Here is a 17,534-nt window from a genome sequence, read left to right as displayed (position 1 = left end):
GTGTGTATGTGTTTGAGTGTGTGTGTGTGTGTGCAACACCATCATTCACCAACAAAGAGTGACAGACGGTACACAGAGAAAGCAAAGGGAGTGAGAGACGAAATTGCTTTTTCAGCTCCTCTCTTAATGACATTTACTCTGTCTAATGACATAGAGCAGGGACTTGTACACAAAGCCACTTACAGTACAGCAGCCTGCTCTCCGAAATGTAGGTGACCCTAATCTGAATCACACCCATAACTGGATTACAAGTGATGACACATCGTGCTTGGAATTTAGGATTGTACAATGTCTTTGTTTTTTATTTTATTTTTTGGAACAAACAACTGTCCTTCATCAATATTGTTATGGCATGACATTTTGAGAAGAAACAGAAACCTTCACTTTCACAGTAGAACATTTTACCTATTGGCTTTTGCACAGCCGACATTTTGACACAGTAGAAAAAACACAAGTGTTACTAATGACAGTGTGGCAGTGAGGCAGCATGCTCGGTACCAGGACCCTGAAACTGAAGCAGCTAAATGGAATTCAGTCATCAATTATTTTATTATTCGCACTCGTGCTTTTCCTACTGTGACCTGTCAAAATGTACTCTAGGAAAAAGGTCTACATATAAGAAGCCAATATGATTTGATATCCCCTGTCGTATTTTGGACATCAGTGAAAAATGTTTAAGATTGGGATTATCAGGTAGTCACTTTCCAGATGTTTGGTTGAGTTAGCTCAATAAAACCAAATGTTTTTTAGTAAAATCTTAATATATCTATTTTTAAATTCCCTGTTTATGTATAAGAGCTGTGGCATTCTATATTTTCGTATTGTCAACAAATCCCATATAAAAACCAAACGCAACAATGAATTGATTCCACTGACAAGTATATCCTGTGTACCTAGCTTTTTCCTCTGTGCCACAGAGCTCCATTGTTGAATACATGAATGAGTCAAATTGTTGTACTGGGTGACTTCATTAAAATAAACTGCACTGTAGTATATTTTGAGTGAATCCCACATACACCGTCCTGCGGCTGTAAATATTCACTAGAGCACCAAATGGGCATTAATCCGCAGCTGAAAATAGTCTCCAACAAATGCATTATTTAATCGTGTTTGAGTAACGTTTGCTAAAAACTACAGCGCCCAGCTGTTTTAGGAAATGACAGAGCCTTTTTAAAACAAAGAAAGCATATATATTCATAACCAGTCTTTTAATTATTTACATGTTCAGTAGGAACAAATGGGCTTGGAGCTGAACGCCACAGACAGATTAGGGAAATCAGAACATAGTGAGATATAGACTATAAACATATTGTTGGCTTTGGTCCTTCAATGGGATTTGTTGACAATTTAGAATATTGCCCACAATGTCCTTTAAAATTGCAAAATATCATAAAGAAAAATATGTGAATTAATGGAGAAATGTGCTCTGATCCCAATTTCTACATGTACTTGCTTGTGAGCTGTATAATGCAGATGCTTAGTTTGCATATGTAATGTGGACCTGGACTACACCTTCTCTGAACATCTGTACATGCACCACTGTTAGTACATTCATTATTTGATCAATACTTTGTCTGATCTTATTGAGTTTAATTTTGCCAATTTCTTCATTGTAATGATTGCTGTTTTACAACTGACATGAAATGCTGTCTGCAAATCAAATTTCTGGTCTGAAATAATAAAGTACTGAACATTCCTCAAAGTTTCTCTGAAAGACAATCGTTCATTCATCAGTGCATTATAATAATAGCTCACTCTTTCTGTTGTTAGCTGACATTTGGGTCTCATGATTACTGCTGCGTAGCTTCGATTGTTCCACCAAAGACCTAAATCTTTTCTGTTTAAGTACCCATTAACTGGCAGCCTCTCAGATCCTAATGGGACTCCTAATTAGAGCTTTATTAATGGCAGGTGCACTGGAAAGGTCATCCATTAAGCCTATACAGTAGAGGTTAAACACATGCATACAGCTAGATGCTAGGATCCGTTGTAACACAAACATACAGTATGTTGTCTGCTATGGGCTCCAGATTTCCAATTAGACCCAAAATCACAAAGTCACAAGCATTTCTCAATTCACTATACATCTGTTCCTTTGTTCAGTGCTAATTACCTTGTAAAATAGGTTTAGGTAGGTAGCTGGTTAGGAAGGTGTGACTGGGTCTGTGGGATTTCGGTCAGGACATGGGAGTCAGATATTCCTTTCAAGATATTAATTCGGGATCCAGGCATGGTTGTACAGTCGGGTAACTTGGTATTTGTAGTTGTGGGTTTAAGGATACGAGCTGTGAGTCTACGTCTGTGTGTGTGTGTGGTCTAGAAAGGATACAGAAATTGAAATGTGTAAGTTAGAATGTAAATAAACACTACTTTATAGAACAATAGCCGACTTAACAACTAATAAAACTAGCAGGATTTACATAAATGACAATCCCAGGAATAGGAATCTTATAATATATAAATGAGGAAATAAACCTCAGTGATAGGCATTAGTCTGGCTACCTCACCAAAGTGAAATAACAACACTTCAAGCAAGAGCCAGCCAACTCCTATGGATATGGATTGACACCATGTGGCGACAACAAGGACAGAAGACCTGCACGCTTGTACAATTTTTATAAAAATATTATAGAGCACATTTGCTTCAAAACTGTAATGCCGAACAATAGAATACACGAAGGCTGCACATACATATTCATACTGAATTTACAATTGCATTTGACCAAAAATGACTTCCTCTAATATGCTGCACTTATGGTAAGGGTTTAAACCTACTGAAGTTCACAACATTACTCTATAATTACTCTCTTCATCCTACAAGTACAATGGAAAACAATCAGTGTTCATCATTTCAAATGATCTATAAAAACAAAAGGGATCGAAGCACATATCACTAAGCACATCATGCATTCACTGGCTCTTTTAACACCAAGAACACACACAAATAAGCAGCATGTTTGGGTGCATTAATTAAGCCAAGCACAAACAAGAGGCAAATAAGCTGCCTAATGCCCTACTGTAATCACCATGATATATTAAACATAACCAATTATGCTTATGAGGTAATTAATTAAGCTAATTAATGCAATGCATAGCAATACTTCTATGTCAGCGTAGACTTTGCACACAATATGGGCGCATTGTTCATATAAAGTCCAGATATTAAAATGTGGAAAATAGGAAAATCAGTTTTTCATCATTATTGAGCAAATTTATAAAGCAAGATCCTCTATTGCTATGTTTTGCTCTTTAGTTATTATTCTTAGAAAAATCTCTACTGTGCTGGTGGGACATCAAAATACCAAAGCGACTGTACTGGGCTACACAGAGCCAGCAGACACCCAAGATCTTAACATTATCTTGTTACAGCCAAAGCCGTTGTCTTTCCTGCACCTTCACGCTGCGTCCATCTGACTGTGAGTCAGTGTACAACAGCGGGCCACTTCACCCGTCCTCCCCTTCCTCTATAATCTGATAAAAGGCTTGAAAAAACAGAGGAGCTGGTTAAAACGTCGCAATGCAAGATGAAAGCACAGCCCTGCATGAATAGCCTTTAAAATGGCTGTGGTAAGGAATGGTGGTTAGAGGGGGTAAGAGAGAGAGAGAGAGAGAGAGTAAAGGAGAGAAGGATAGTGGGTGTTCTGTGAGTCCCGGATAGAAGCGCAGTGTTTCATCCTGCCTCCAAGACACCAGGGGTTGGCTCACACACACACACACACACACACACACACACACACACACACACACACACACACACACACACACACACACACACAGGGACACTGATCAAAGGCTGACACTACAGAGAAGACTGCCTCCTTTTCTCTCCATCTCGCTCTCTCTTCCACACACAGAAACAGACGCACACAACACGTATACATGTGAGCACAGAAAGACAGAGGATGCGTACTCTCATCCCTACTTCTCTCTCTCTGCACACGTAAACTGGGCACACATGCACACACAAAAAGCCTATATATAATCATTCAAACATGCTAACGCCCACACCGACCCTGGGCACAGCCATTTTTCTGTGTATTTTGAGCTAACAACACTTTTGTGTATCTAGCCTGCAGTCACAATGAAGCAGCAATGAGCCTCTTATGTGCCATCAGAGAGCCATGAGATTATGCTATAGAACCAATACGCTTGTGCAGGTTTGTGTGTATGCAGAGGTGCATGCATCTGTGACTTTGAGCGCAGCCATACATGTGATTATGATTTGTGTGTGAACAGTGTGGCTGCCGGATGACAAACAGTGCTTCTAACACACTTTATCCCATGTGAATTCATTGTTAGAGGTTGGCATGGGTGCCCGAGCTCTCTGTGTGAGTGTGTGTGTTCTTGGCAGCATAGTAAGTATTGTCTATCAGAGGAGTGTGTGCGACGTACAGAGAAATGAACAGATGTGGGCGGCTCGAGGCATCTGAATAATGTATTGGACACACACATTTTCAGCGTGACACACACACACACACACACACACCTCAGATTGTGCCCAGTTCTTTCGAAGGTGATGAAAGCCACCTGCCTGTTAGAAATGCTGCACGTTCCCAAATGGTGTCTAAGTGTAATATTGCAATTACAGCAGCATACCTCATTGTTTATGCCACCGCCGCCGAAGCCAGACCGCGCTATCATCCTGCCGCCACGCTAAACGCTTTGCCATTTCCAGAGGGTCACGCTGAATGACGCAATGAAGGGGAAGAAGGATTTGGAAGTGGGAGAAAAGGGGAAATAAGAAACATTCCCATTTTTTTCAGGGAGCTTAAAAAAAGGCTTTTTTCCACAAACACCACTCTAGTTTAGACACAGAGATTGGCCTTGAGTGATTCACTCCGCTCTTCTCCCTCTTTCTTATTGTGCTCTTTCTCTCTCTAAAGTTGTTATTACTATTGCCTGGCTGTGACAACCAAATTATCTGTGAAATTATTCTGATTTTATGCCCTCATACTGAACAGGACCGATCAGTGTGTGTGTGCGTCTGTGTGGATACGTCTAATGTAAACAGTCTCCTGAGCAGAAAAACAATGGCATTTTGAGATGTGAACAGTCAGCACCTTTCCCTAATCTCTTTCTCTCTTGCTATTTTTCTGTATTTTATAAATCAACAGTCACCTTTGACTGTGTGTTAATGATGCTGTGGTCCCACAATTTGTTAAGTGACAGTGTAGTATAATCCTTAAGGTGTATGTGAAATCAAACCCTAATTTTGATACTATTTATGGTCTGCGTTGTTGTTTAGCAATGTGCATTTAATGCTTTTAGATTCTGTAATTACCTCTATATATAGTAGTTTTCATTGTTAGTGGCGGAGTCCACCATTCCCACAATAGATTCAAATGACTTACCTATGCACAAGGGATTCACAGGAAATACTGCATGCATGTAATCCAGCGTTACCGTAATTTTATCTCATTGATAATTGCCTCTCTGTTTACTGTTCACTCCCTAATGTCCTATCAGAATTAGTTACTGTTTATGCTAACACAACATTTTCTACACATGCTTCATATTAAAAGCATTCAACTGGCGAAACACGGGGCGGCTACAGTGAAGCAGTCACAGGAAATGCAACTTTGTTTGTCACTATATGGTTAGCTGTGTTTTGTTTCAGGCAAAGTAGCTGCTCAAAAAGGGTTTGCTGTAAAGGGTTAGGGCACACTTGCTGTTTCCGCCAGTAACCACAGGCTAAATTAACCAGGACTGAAATCTTGAGGAATACAACTTTAAAGAAACTGCTTTGGTGTGTCAAATTTTAAATTGTCAAATATTCTTCAGGTTTCCTCTTTCTCTCTTTCATTGGTTTTCCTTTTCATGGATGCTCCTTCATTCGCTATTCTATCATTCATTCCTTTATCTCCCCAGTCCCCTGTGGTTCAATCCTTGCATCTTCCAGGGTTTAGTCTGGGGCTGAGGCTGCTAGCTCCTGAAGTCCTGTCCTGCGTGTGTGTGTTTGGAGGTTAGCGGGTGCGCTGTCAGTGGACTCTCTTTAAAGCCTTGTCACTCTCTCGCTCCACCTTTAATGAAGTCATCGGGCCAACTGTGTGTGTGTGTGTGTGTGTGCTCGCATCAGTATATTTTGATGTCGTCTCAAGCTGTGTGTTGTCATACTGTATGCTCTGTGTTTGTGTGGCACAACAACACAGAGATACTGCAACAGCAAAAAAATAAAAGAGGTTTGTGTGTGTGTGTGTGTGTGTGTGGACGCTGGTGAAACCAGGCCAGCTCCAAGCAGAATGCGACTGTGTGCACACCAGTCTTTTCCGAAGCCTCAATATGCACATGCATGTTTATGTGTGTGTGTGTGTGTTTAGCATTTTTTGTAACGGGGCAGTCAAAGTGTGTCAGAGGGATGCAGATGAACACACACACTCATACACAGATGGAGGATGACAGAAAGGAAGAAGGATGAGAGCGGACAGAATGAGTCACAAAGGGACAAACACAGTGAGAGGAAGCGAGATGATACAATGCCAGGTGCATGTGTGTGTGTGTGTGTGTGTGTCCACAGGGACAAGAAGAAGGACCGGTATCTATTTCACTCTCTCTCTTTAACTAGAGTCTTTATAGAGTGGTGGTGTGTGTCTATCGATCAGATTTTGTTGCCCTGTGAACACTTTTACAGCCCCAAGGAACAATAGCTCACCGGCTTGATCACACACTCCCATCATTAGCCTTTTCATGTGTGTGTGTGCTCAGAAGTGCAAAGCTTTCACCTCCCCTGTTTCCTTTTTTGTATTTCCCTCATCTCTTCCTCAGCCTCCTTCCTTCCCTCCACTCCTGTTTATCCATCATTTGGCTCCCTTGGGTGTTGCCGTCCCTGGGGGCTTCTATCCAGTCAGAGGGTAATGGTGGGTGAAATAGGGGTGCCATGGGCCAGATCGGACAGGATGTATGGCATAATGTGTGTGGGTGTGTGGCTAGCATTTGTACAAAGCTACAGTAATTGTTTTTAGTCATTGCTGTGTTTGACACCAACTGAAAAGACTTAAACCCCTCCTGTGACGCTTTTATAAGATGAGAGGGTCAATATTGCTGTATGTGTGTGTTGTATACTACCCATGAGACTCATGGTGTCATAAGTGAGAGGTGCTGACCCATATAATACCATCATTTTAGTCCACAAGCTACAGATTGTTACCCAGGCGCCATGACACTACACCGGTAAATGTCAGTGCAAATGAAAACTCAAGTGAACATAATTTACTGTCAGTGTGGATCGCGGTTTTGCCTCCGCAATCTCCACGATGATGGTTTTTTATTTATTTGATAATTTATTTATTTCCCAGTACAGTACAATACACTCATTCAGGATACTGCCACAAGCTGCTAGTATCTAATCTGTTGTCTCTGTATCTTAATTTGAACCTTTTCAGGCCTACAGATGGATTCCTTATTTTTCAAAAAAAAAAAATAATTAGTAGCTGTTGAGTTGAAAAGGTGAACTAAGTATAAATCATTATGTGAAGCTGTACCAGGTATCAGAAGTCAATAATAAAAACATGTTCAGTAGCTAAAGATTCTCCATTCGTTTTCCACTGACTAGTCAATATCTGACTTTTAAAGTCCCTGAAAACCTATTTTCTCAATCATTTTATGAGCAATGTGGTCTTACATTATCACAAAGTTTTCTGCCAGAGTTAGAACAGTTTTGGTCTTTTCAACTGACAGAATCTGTTTGTACAGTTTTGTCTGAGCTCTTTCACTGGTTTGAAGTGGACGGGGCTCAGTTGGTAAAAGGCGATGCCACGTACTTCCATTTATCAGTCACGATTCAACAAAATTTGAATCAGAATCTGATGGCAGTTGTGGGGATGTTTGCTTATGTTACCAGCACTGTCAATCAAATCAGATCAAACCACACCCACACAGTCCTGCTAAAGCAGATCAGCTGAGTTTAAACTTTGAATAAATAATACCTAAGGGTGCTTGTTTTCTGAACATTAACTTTGATTTCAGTCACTAAGTTTTCAGGGGCTCTTAAGGGGCACCTCACTAGTAGTGCACTCCCCTAAAGTTGGGGGAGACAAATTAAATAAAGGACGGTCAAAAGCAGCAACAGAAGAGATATCCTGACTTTTAGTCCCTAAAATGGGTCTCAAGCTCCGAAAATACTGAATTCTACATTTACCATAATTTAACCCAATAGCATGTTTCGTGAGACCCTCCTTGTCTGGTAAATGCCCACAGATTTCAAATTCCATGGCCCCAGTTTGCAACGCCAGTCTTCTGTTGAAAAATGAATAGTGTCCAAGCCCAAGCTGATATAACCCTGATGACATCATTCATTTAGCAAGCTCCTCCAGAGCCACAGAAGACTTTATACAACTGTGAAAGCACTTAGTACTATTCATCATGATGAGTACACTGACTGTGATATGTAGTTAGTGGAGTTTCCAAAACTTTAAAAAGTCAAAGGACAAAAAAAAGAAAAAAGAAAAAAAGAAATATCCAAAAAGTGCCAAAACCAGCTCCACAGAACCAGTATCTTGGTCAAACCCTACAATAAACCGTTTATACAATGTTCCTGAGCGAGGATGGCGTAATGGAGGGGAAAACAGAAGAGATGGGGAGGGGGGACAGGGGAGGGAAAACAGGAGCTAATGAATCCCCAAACTGCCGTCCGTGCCTGCTCCAGCAGCAGCAGCAGCAGCTGTGCGGTTGTTAGGATTTACCGAGCAAAACAAACAAACAGCAAAAATAAATGGATGAACACTCATTGTGCGTCTGCAGGGGTGTGTGAATGTGGGTGTATGTGTGTCTTGGAGCATATGAGTGTGCTTGTCTGCATACGGGTCTTTTATTTGTACGTTTGCTGCGCATTCAGTTTGTGAATGTATGTGTGCGCCTTCCACGGAGTGGAATGAATGGCTGCTGTGTCTGTGCATCGCTGGAGCTAAAAGCAGACCTCTGCTATTCCACTACGCGCTGGCAAAATGCTGCAATACTTCAAACAGAGCCCATGCTGGGTTGGCCTAGATACTGTAACTCCTCCTCACGCAGCACTCAGTTTGCATGGCACTGAATATAGCCAGCATGGTGCGGTTTAGCTGAGCATTGGTTTTGTTCAGCAGGCAGTGTTCATGCTTTTTTGGAATCTTTTTATTTGACCATTTGTCATAGTTCATTACAAAAAATCTCCTAACAATTCTCAGTTTGCAACTTGAAGAAGTGTGTGGCTCTGTGTATACTATTATGGTTTCCTTATAAATCAATATTTTAAGTATTATTGTGTTTTTACGTTTATCTATGTTCTGCAGTGACAGCCCTGGCTGAACTGGGCTTTAAGTGAACAGAAAGCCTCAGCCAACAAGTTTCACATCAAACCATGTTCAATTAAAACAGGCTACTCCATACTGGCTCCATTTGAGAAGAGTTTGGATTCATTATTCAGCTGCTAACCTCCTTCTCAACTCACAGGGTCGGCCTCAAGCTGGGGGAGTGTCTGCGCTGAGTTGCTCCTCTCTCTGCTGCATGTTTGATACCAAACCTCAGCACTGCTAACTCACCACCTCAGTATCGTTCTCACACACACACACACACACACAGCCATACACGCATATTTACATGATAATCCTGTCCATCAAAAGTAAAACAACGTAACAGACGTTCATCAAGATGCCTGATGTTTTCCCCTTCCATGGCAGTGTAATTAAAATATGCAAATGATATGATAAAATGCATTTCACTCTGATGGTGACAATGCCAGTTATGCCGAATGCCTTCAGTATTGGGAGGTTATTGTCAGATAAGGCCGCTTCACATCAAAAGTGTGGATGACATGGGCCTGTGTGTCTTTGTGTGACAAAGAGACTTCTGAGCTTTATCTCCAGCACATAAAGAAAATCTGTCTCCTGCCTCATAAGTGTGTGGAGGACAACTTCTCAAATCCATCTCGATTGCTCGTCCTTCACACCAACACCCCTACACACACACACACACACACACACACACGCACGCACACACACTCAGCACAAAGCTTTCGATTATTTTGACCTTCCACTTACATGTATATCGGGTAAACAATTTAGATAAACAATGTTTTGGAAAACTGTGCACTGCCATCTCCTACACATTTGGTGTGTATTTGTGTGTGTGTGTGTGTGTTTGTCGAATTGTGCAGGTCGGAATTTAGTTGTTGACAGGTTCAAACCGTGGCTGAAGGAGAAACACGGCAGAGTACACTCTGCTCTTGTGTCAATGACGCTGTCCAAAGAAAACCATGTACCTCCAATTTTGTAGATTTTTCAGAACTGAAGGCTGAAGTGTTCTTTTATAGGTGGAGCAAATTCTCCTACTTCTTAAGAGAAAAATAAACCATTTCAAAATCCATTGGAATATCTAAAAAATGCACTGTCACAAAGTGATAAGCTTAATGAGGTCATTAAAAGTCAGTATTTTCGAGATACATGGTTTTCATAGGGCAGCAACGCCTTCCATATTCACATTTTCCACCCATCAGTGTCCATTTGGTGTTTTTAGAATTCTAACATTGGTACATGATGTTCTTCACATCATGACAGTCCTTCACTCAGAATTATAATAAATGAATAAGAATAAGACCAAAATATTATTAATTAATATTGAATTTAACATTTAACTGCGAATGTACAGGCCACAATTTCTTTGCCACCTCCCACAGTCTTATCTATAAATAATATCAGTGGTGGAAGTAGCATTCTGATCCTTTACTTTAGTAGGAGTAGTAATACCACAATGTAAAAATAATTAATTACAAGTACATTTTAAATCATTAATGTTGTATCTGAATGAGGTGGAGCTAATTTTGAACTACTCTGTATAATCAAGACGTTTCGGCTCCCATCCGGAAGTCATTCTCAATTGTGTAAAATGGACCGGGAACTCGGTCCATTTTTCGGTCCAGATGACTACGACTGAAACCTTTTCTACGATAGAACACTCCTGGACGAATGAGGGACTACACCGTCTTATATTGGGTAGTCTAATCTATATCAATACTTCATATTAAATATACTGATTATATGTTTTGTATAAAAAATATAAATAATTTGCATAGTAACTCATTACTATAGCTATCAAAGAAATGTAGTGGAATAAATAGTGCAGTATTTGCCTCTGACATGTAGTGGAGTAGAAGTATAAGGAAACACGAAATGGAAATATTCCAGTAAAGCACAAATACCTCAAATCTGTACTTAAGTTAAGTACTTGAGACAATGTACACAGTTACATTCCACCACTAAAAACTAAAAACATACTTGGAATATGAAAGGCCTCATCACATTGACAGGATGACACATGGTTGGTGACAGAGAGTGGTGGAGGATAACAGTGTTGGCTATGACCCAGCCAAAGGCAACTGGGCTATCATCTACTATTTCAGAATGCAATAAAAGGCAAACAAATAACCGCGCTGAAGGCTTTTTTCATAGGTGGTGTTTTCTCTCTTCACACCATCACATACAAATGGAAAACACTGCTCCCATTTGCGAAGCCAGATAACACTGTTTGTCAACCTCATGATTTGTGTCTGGGCCTTTGTCATATCACTCATTGTTCTGAATGCATGGATGTAATGCCCTGAATGAAATCGCTCTAAGGGAGAGGAAGGCCACACTCGGCTACAATATGATCAACTCACAAGACTTGTCTGTCTTGTGAGGTAAACCCAGTCTATGAAATCTGTAACATTTCCTGCTTCAAACAGCAGGGTCCTGATTTATCAGCAGTGTGTAAAAGAAGAACCAAAGTCACTCGTGCCAAGACATTTTACAGAGAGAACAAACTGAGACTTGTCTGTCTGAACAGGCAGTGTCTGTGCCGCTTTAAAAATGTACCTTCCTGTATAATGCAGCATCTGGCAAGTTCTCAAACAGCATTTTGTACAAATCATAATCAGTGTCTCAATGTTACCATTTACATGATTTAACTGCTGACCTGCAACCTTGATTTCAACTCTCACTGAGATAAATGTCAATTATTCAATCATACTTACATTTATTTTTTATGAATTTGATAACACCAAGTAAAAACAATTATTAGCCAAACATTATATATTTTTGATCATCCGCTATCGTGTGTAGGCAGACCAGGGCTTTGCATACATTTACATATAATATCAGGTATAAGTGCACATGATAAATCCCCAATTTGCCTTTAAAAAATCAGACACACTGTTTAGGAACATTGCACTCCATGCACTATGTCATAGATCATGTCCCTGATGTCTGTATATCTTGCCTGTATGAGAAAGCCATACATATGATATGTGTCCCCAGCAATGGCCGGGGACAGACAGAAACTAAACTCATCAGCAGAAAATTCAAGGAAAAACTAACAGAAGTGTTTGCATGTCCTCACTGTTGACAGACTACAATGGAAAGAAACAATCTGCAGCGTGAACAGGCACAAAGAGAAAGCACCTGTCAGGTAGCAGTACATAGTGTACCTTGACAGTGTGTATCTATTTCTGCAGTTTTCCACCACTCTCTCTCTCTCTGTTATCCAGAGTATCAGTCTCTTGCTGCCTTTCTTCGCTCCAGTTCAGCCAACTGTGCCTGGACAAGCCTACGTAGTAATGGAACTTAGTGTGTGTCCCAGTACTGTACACAGTATGTTGGTATTTCAGAGACTGTCCCTGAGTAGCTGACATCACAACTCTAGTAACAAGACTGTAGAGTAGATTTCATCTCCTCTCCTCTTTCTTTATCTCACTGTCCATCGTTCCCCTCTCTGATCTCTGAGCCTGACTCAACTGGAAAGCTGCCCGATACATGATATACAAGTGTCTGAGCTGCAACGTAAGTACATCACCCTATAAATTATGTTGCTGTGTTCAGTGTAAAAGAAATCCAAGTCATGATGCAGAAAGAATGATACGTGCTTTCACTGAAAATGAAGATGCCTTTGTAAAAACGATGTCTCAAATACTTGAAAAGCACGAGCGTTTAAAATGGGGAGAGCATTCAGATTGCAGCCAGCTCTAGTAGCACTGGAAACAGTTAGCTCAATTGACTTCTAGTCATATTAGCTTTGCTATTTACAGCAGAAACACAATCTAAACCAGGTAGCTCTGATTGGTATATCTGGAATGCATTTACAGGAGACTTTACCTTTGGATGTATTAAGAAAACTGGCTATTGCGTTCCCATACATTCTGTAATCCTCCTGCAATCTTTTTGGATATGCCTGAAAGGTCAGCAGCAAACAGGGTTTAGGCTTATACTTTGAACTCTGAGTGCAGTGGCAACCTGAGTGGTGGGTGGTTCTGCAGTGCTCTCTCCATAGTAAAACAATGGCCCAAGCTGGTGCAAAGAGCTTGAGTAGAAGGTCTGTGTCGAAGTCATTGTGTATGTGTGTGTACCCTGAATGTACAGACAGACTGATGTGAAAGATGTCCAAGGCCTTGATGAATAATTCATATAACAACATAAATAGAGGCAACCTGGAAACCCTTCACTGTGTAACATTTTCTTTACAACACATTTTATGGTTCTGTACACCAGAAATGTCCATTATTCAGATGATTTTAACGCTGCAAAACATTAATCAAAAGCCAAGCTATGAAGTCTATAAGTTTAGTAGACCATAAAAGAACCAAATTAACAAAAATGCACTTACAGATTCCACTCTGCTGCACTCGAGGTTTTGACAATTATTTACACTTCAGCACAGAGCAGAGGGATTAAATCTTCTGACCCGTCGAAAGTCACAGTTTGGCTGATCAATTTGCTTTTTTGTGCCTAGTGGAAGTTTTGCCAAAAAAAAAGACTGGCAGTGACATTGCCTCTGCTGGACTACCACATGAATGAAAATTGTAAATAAGCATCATCTTTTCTGCTGGCAGAGAAACTGCTCCACTTTGAATGTACACTGACATTCAGCCAGCCTGCTATTTCTTAGAGCGTGGATACTTCCTGCATCTGGGTTGGGCCAAGTTTTGATCGAAATACAGCACGTGTCTCTCACTGGATAAACTAGAAGAAGAAGCTCCCAATTGTTCTGTTTTCTTCTACTCCCTTCCTCAGAACCATTACTTTGTTCTTCTTAACCCCCACCTCCCAGCTCCAACCAAAACCATCAGTCTTTTAGGCGAGCCGCAGTCTATCACCCTCCCACAGCATGGGACTATTAGACTTATCTTAGCCAGAGTTGCTCCTAATTTGGCAGCCTCAGAGCAGTGGGTGTTGTGTGTTGAAAGTTATCAGAGTGAGGCCAGCTCCCTATTTGGCAGGCAGAGGGGCAGTGCCTCTACTGTCTGTCTGCCAGGTTGATTAATAAGTAGTGGCAGAGCAGCTACGCTAACAGACTGGCCTGCATGGGTGCTTCCAGAGCTCTGCTAAATTAATGCCACATAAACACACACACTAAATGTGTTTACCCACACAACTACACACACTGGTACTCCTTCTCTCTCTCTCTCTCTCTCTCTCTCTCTCTCTCTCTCTCTCTCTCTCACACTTGTTCTCTCTAATCCACACAGGTGTACTCACACAAATGCACATCCACACGCACACACACACACACACACACACACACACACACACACACACACACACACACACACAAAACGCACAAGCAGTAATGCAGCACAATACAGGTTTGCTGATAACACAGAATAGACATACTGAGTTGTAAATTAGCATAAGCACGAGGGAACGAACACATATAAACATACACACCTGTTCCACCCATCCTACTCTCCTACCCACCCAAATATTCACACACACACACACACACACACAAAGAAACTGCCTCTTCCCTTTCATCTCTTTCAGCAGCAAGGTATTTGAGTGACAGCTCATCAGAGCAGTATTATCGCATTACTGTATTGTGAACGCACCATTTCTCTTAAGCAGCGCAGACAGCCAGGCATAACAGAGTATTTCCTGCTTCTGTTGCCATTAGTTACCGCCAACATGACAGAGGAGGGGCCGAGCGAGCACATGTGGAGCGTAACATATAAAACGTATAACAGTAGGCATGAATCAGAAGGATATAAGTGAAATTAAGGTGTTGAAAACATTTAGTTTGGTTTTGTTTGCTCTTGATTTTGTCCCCTTTGATAACATTGGTTTGTCTGTTCATTTGTCGGTCAGTTTATCCATTCATCTGTCACATGCGATAGCTGAGACGGCACTGAATGAATGAAACATGGCGGGAAAAATTATGCATTTCAGCACTGCGTTCCAGCATTTTAAAAAATTACAGGTCAGACAAATCTGACATATTGGTAAATGACTGCCGACCGCAGAGGAGCAGAGCATTCATTTTCAGGACGACATCCTCACTGCTGCCTTCATCGTTTTCCTTTTAGGTTTCATTCATGCTGTTATCACAGTTCTGTCTATATACAAATGATGTAATATTAAATAGTTTATGAGTGAGAAAGTACAGGTAAGGGCAGAAAGGAAAACGTGCAGCACTAGGGTGAGAAGCAGGGTGCAAATATATTTTGAATTCTCAACATATAATTTAAAGTCCGCTCCACTCAAAAATATGTTTTGCTTATTGTTGACTTCACCTGGATGTTTGAGCTTCCCTGTGCTGAATGATGTGTATAGAGTGTAGTACAAAAGCTGTTTTCACATTCATCCGCTGAAGGGGGAAAGTTTCGCTGTGCTCACCTTAAATCTGAGTTTAACACATTCACGTATAGCATGACTTTATGACATCACAACTAGTTTGAAAGCCAATCGTGGTCAAATATGGAATAAATAATGGAAACTTGAAACCTCCAGCGCCCATACACTGATAATGGACTTGCACTGAGTAAAGTAGGAGACATGTCCAGCAGTTAAACTTTTGAATTATGTGCATATTCATAGTGGATGCAAGATTTTTAATGAGATAATTCAACTTTTTTGTGGAAAATCCACATCAGACACAAATCATTATTCCAAGCAGAGCATTTCCTATATCTTAAAACATGTCTGCAGGAGATCTGTAAAGGATACTCTATTTATACTATATTTTGGACATGTCATATGTTAAAACATCTATAAAGCACACATTACATATGTTATAGCCAAGAATACATTTTTTATTATATGTCTATATATTTTTAGACAGGACGTGTGATAAGATAAGGCTGGCGCTGTTGTTTTCTTATGTCCACAAATCCTCTGAAAAGACCAAAATCAATAATGTGATAGTCCGGATCTCAATTCTTTCTGAATATTTATCCATTTCTTTGTGAGGATGTAAATCTTTAAAAGCCAAAAAAAAAAAAAAAAAAACATTTGCTGGAGAATATTTTCAGCTGTGTGAATAACACACATTTGGTGCACCAGTGAGAACGGCCCACAAAACCACCAAATGAGTTAATTTACAAACATTTTCAATGGAGAATTAATTTTCATTACTGCATTAAATTACGTATTGTTATTAAATTAAACTGAATTAAAGCTGCTCTGCACTCAAACTGTTGCTGCCTTTTGTTGACATAACAAAAGACTTATAAAGACTGTCAGATGCTTCTAATGTTTCTCTTTCTACTCTGTAACCCTCATCTGCAGCTGCTGATGCAGCAACTGGAGGTCTTTTGTCCCCACTGTGGGCGTTCAGTGTGTGTGTGTGTGTGTGTGTGTGTGTGTGTATATCAATGGTAGTATTACCATAAACTACAGGTGTAAACAGTGGTGGGTCTCTATCAAGGTGTTTGCTTGGAGACTAAGAGGGAGCAAAACACGGGCAGGTGGGCTCACACGCGGTGGGATGCACTGACACTCACTTATTCATTTACACAGCATGGGGCAGACACACACACATACCCACACACACACACATAACTGCAAAATACTGCCTCACTTACAATAACGCCCACATTCTTGGGCTTGAGTGTGTGTGCATGCATTTTTTTTTCTGCCAGAGAGTGTGTACCACTCAAGTGGAGTAAGTTTTGCCACAGACACACACACACACACACACACACACCAAGACACACACACAACATGCCATACTGTTTTCTCTGTTCTCCCATTGGTAAAAGATGAGTGTCCTCTTATTGACCTTGTGTGTGTGTTGGGGGGAAGGTTGGTGGACAGTGGCTACCTGCGATTCTTAGCTGCGACAGGAGAGCCACATCAACTCATCCTCAGCTGTTGTCAAGCACACTGTTGCCTGGCAACTGGCCAAAGGTAGTACATCGCTGGAGGTGGCGAGAGGGACGAAGACCTGTCTATCTGTCTTCTCACTACTCCTTCTCAATCGTTCCTGTCCTATACTTGCTATTATATTATCAGTTTCCACTTCAACATGCTGTTTTCAACCACTTCCTGAAGTGTGATCCAATGCTCTTTGTGCCCATCTCGTCCTCTGTTTTCCTCACTTTATTTAAAAAAACTGTTTGTGGGCTTCCAGAGTCACTCAGAAACAACTAAAGATTTGTCAAGTGTCAGTACAGTGCCTTCAACTTTTACCAAAGTATATTCACAGATTTTTTTAGACCTTTTGTATACTGGTTCAAATTAAATATAAGACAATGATAACTGTAGACCTGTCAGAGATTGACTCTCACCAGTAAACAGTAACAAAGAAAACAAATTTTA

General features: G+C 40.7%; 1 protein-coding gene across 2 annotated transcripts in view; it reads right to left on the bottom strand.

The window, feature by feature from the left end:
* nlgn2a (neuroligin 2a) overlaps positions 1-17,534 on the bottom strand; it is a 185,081-nt gene that overhangs the window by 12,761 nt on the left and 154,786 nt on the right. The gene's annotated exons all lie outside the window — the stretch shown is intronic.

This window comes from Siniperca chuatsi, linkage group LG22 (genome assembly GCF_020085105.1).
Source record: "Siniperca chuatsi isolate FFG_IHB_CAS linkage group LG22, ASM2008510v1, whole genome shotgun sequence".
NCBI classification, from domain to species: domain Eukaryota; kingdom Metazoa; phylum Chordata; class Actinopteri; order Centrarchiformes; family Sinipercidae; genus Siniperca; species Siniperca chuatsi.
This window is presented reverse-complemented; position numbering and strand designations above follow the sequence as displayed.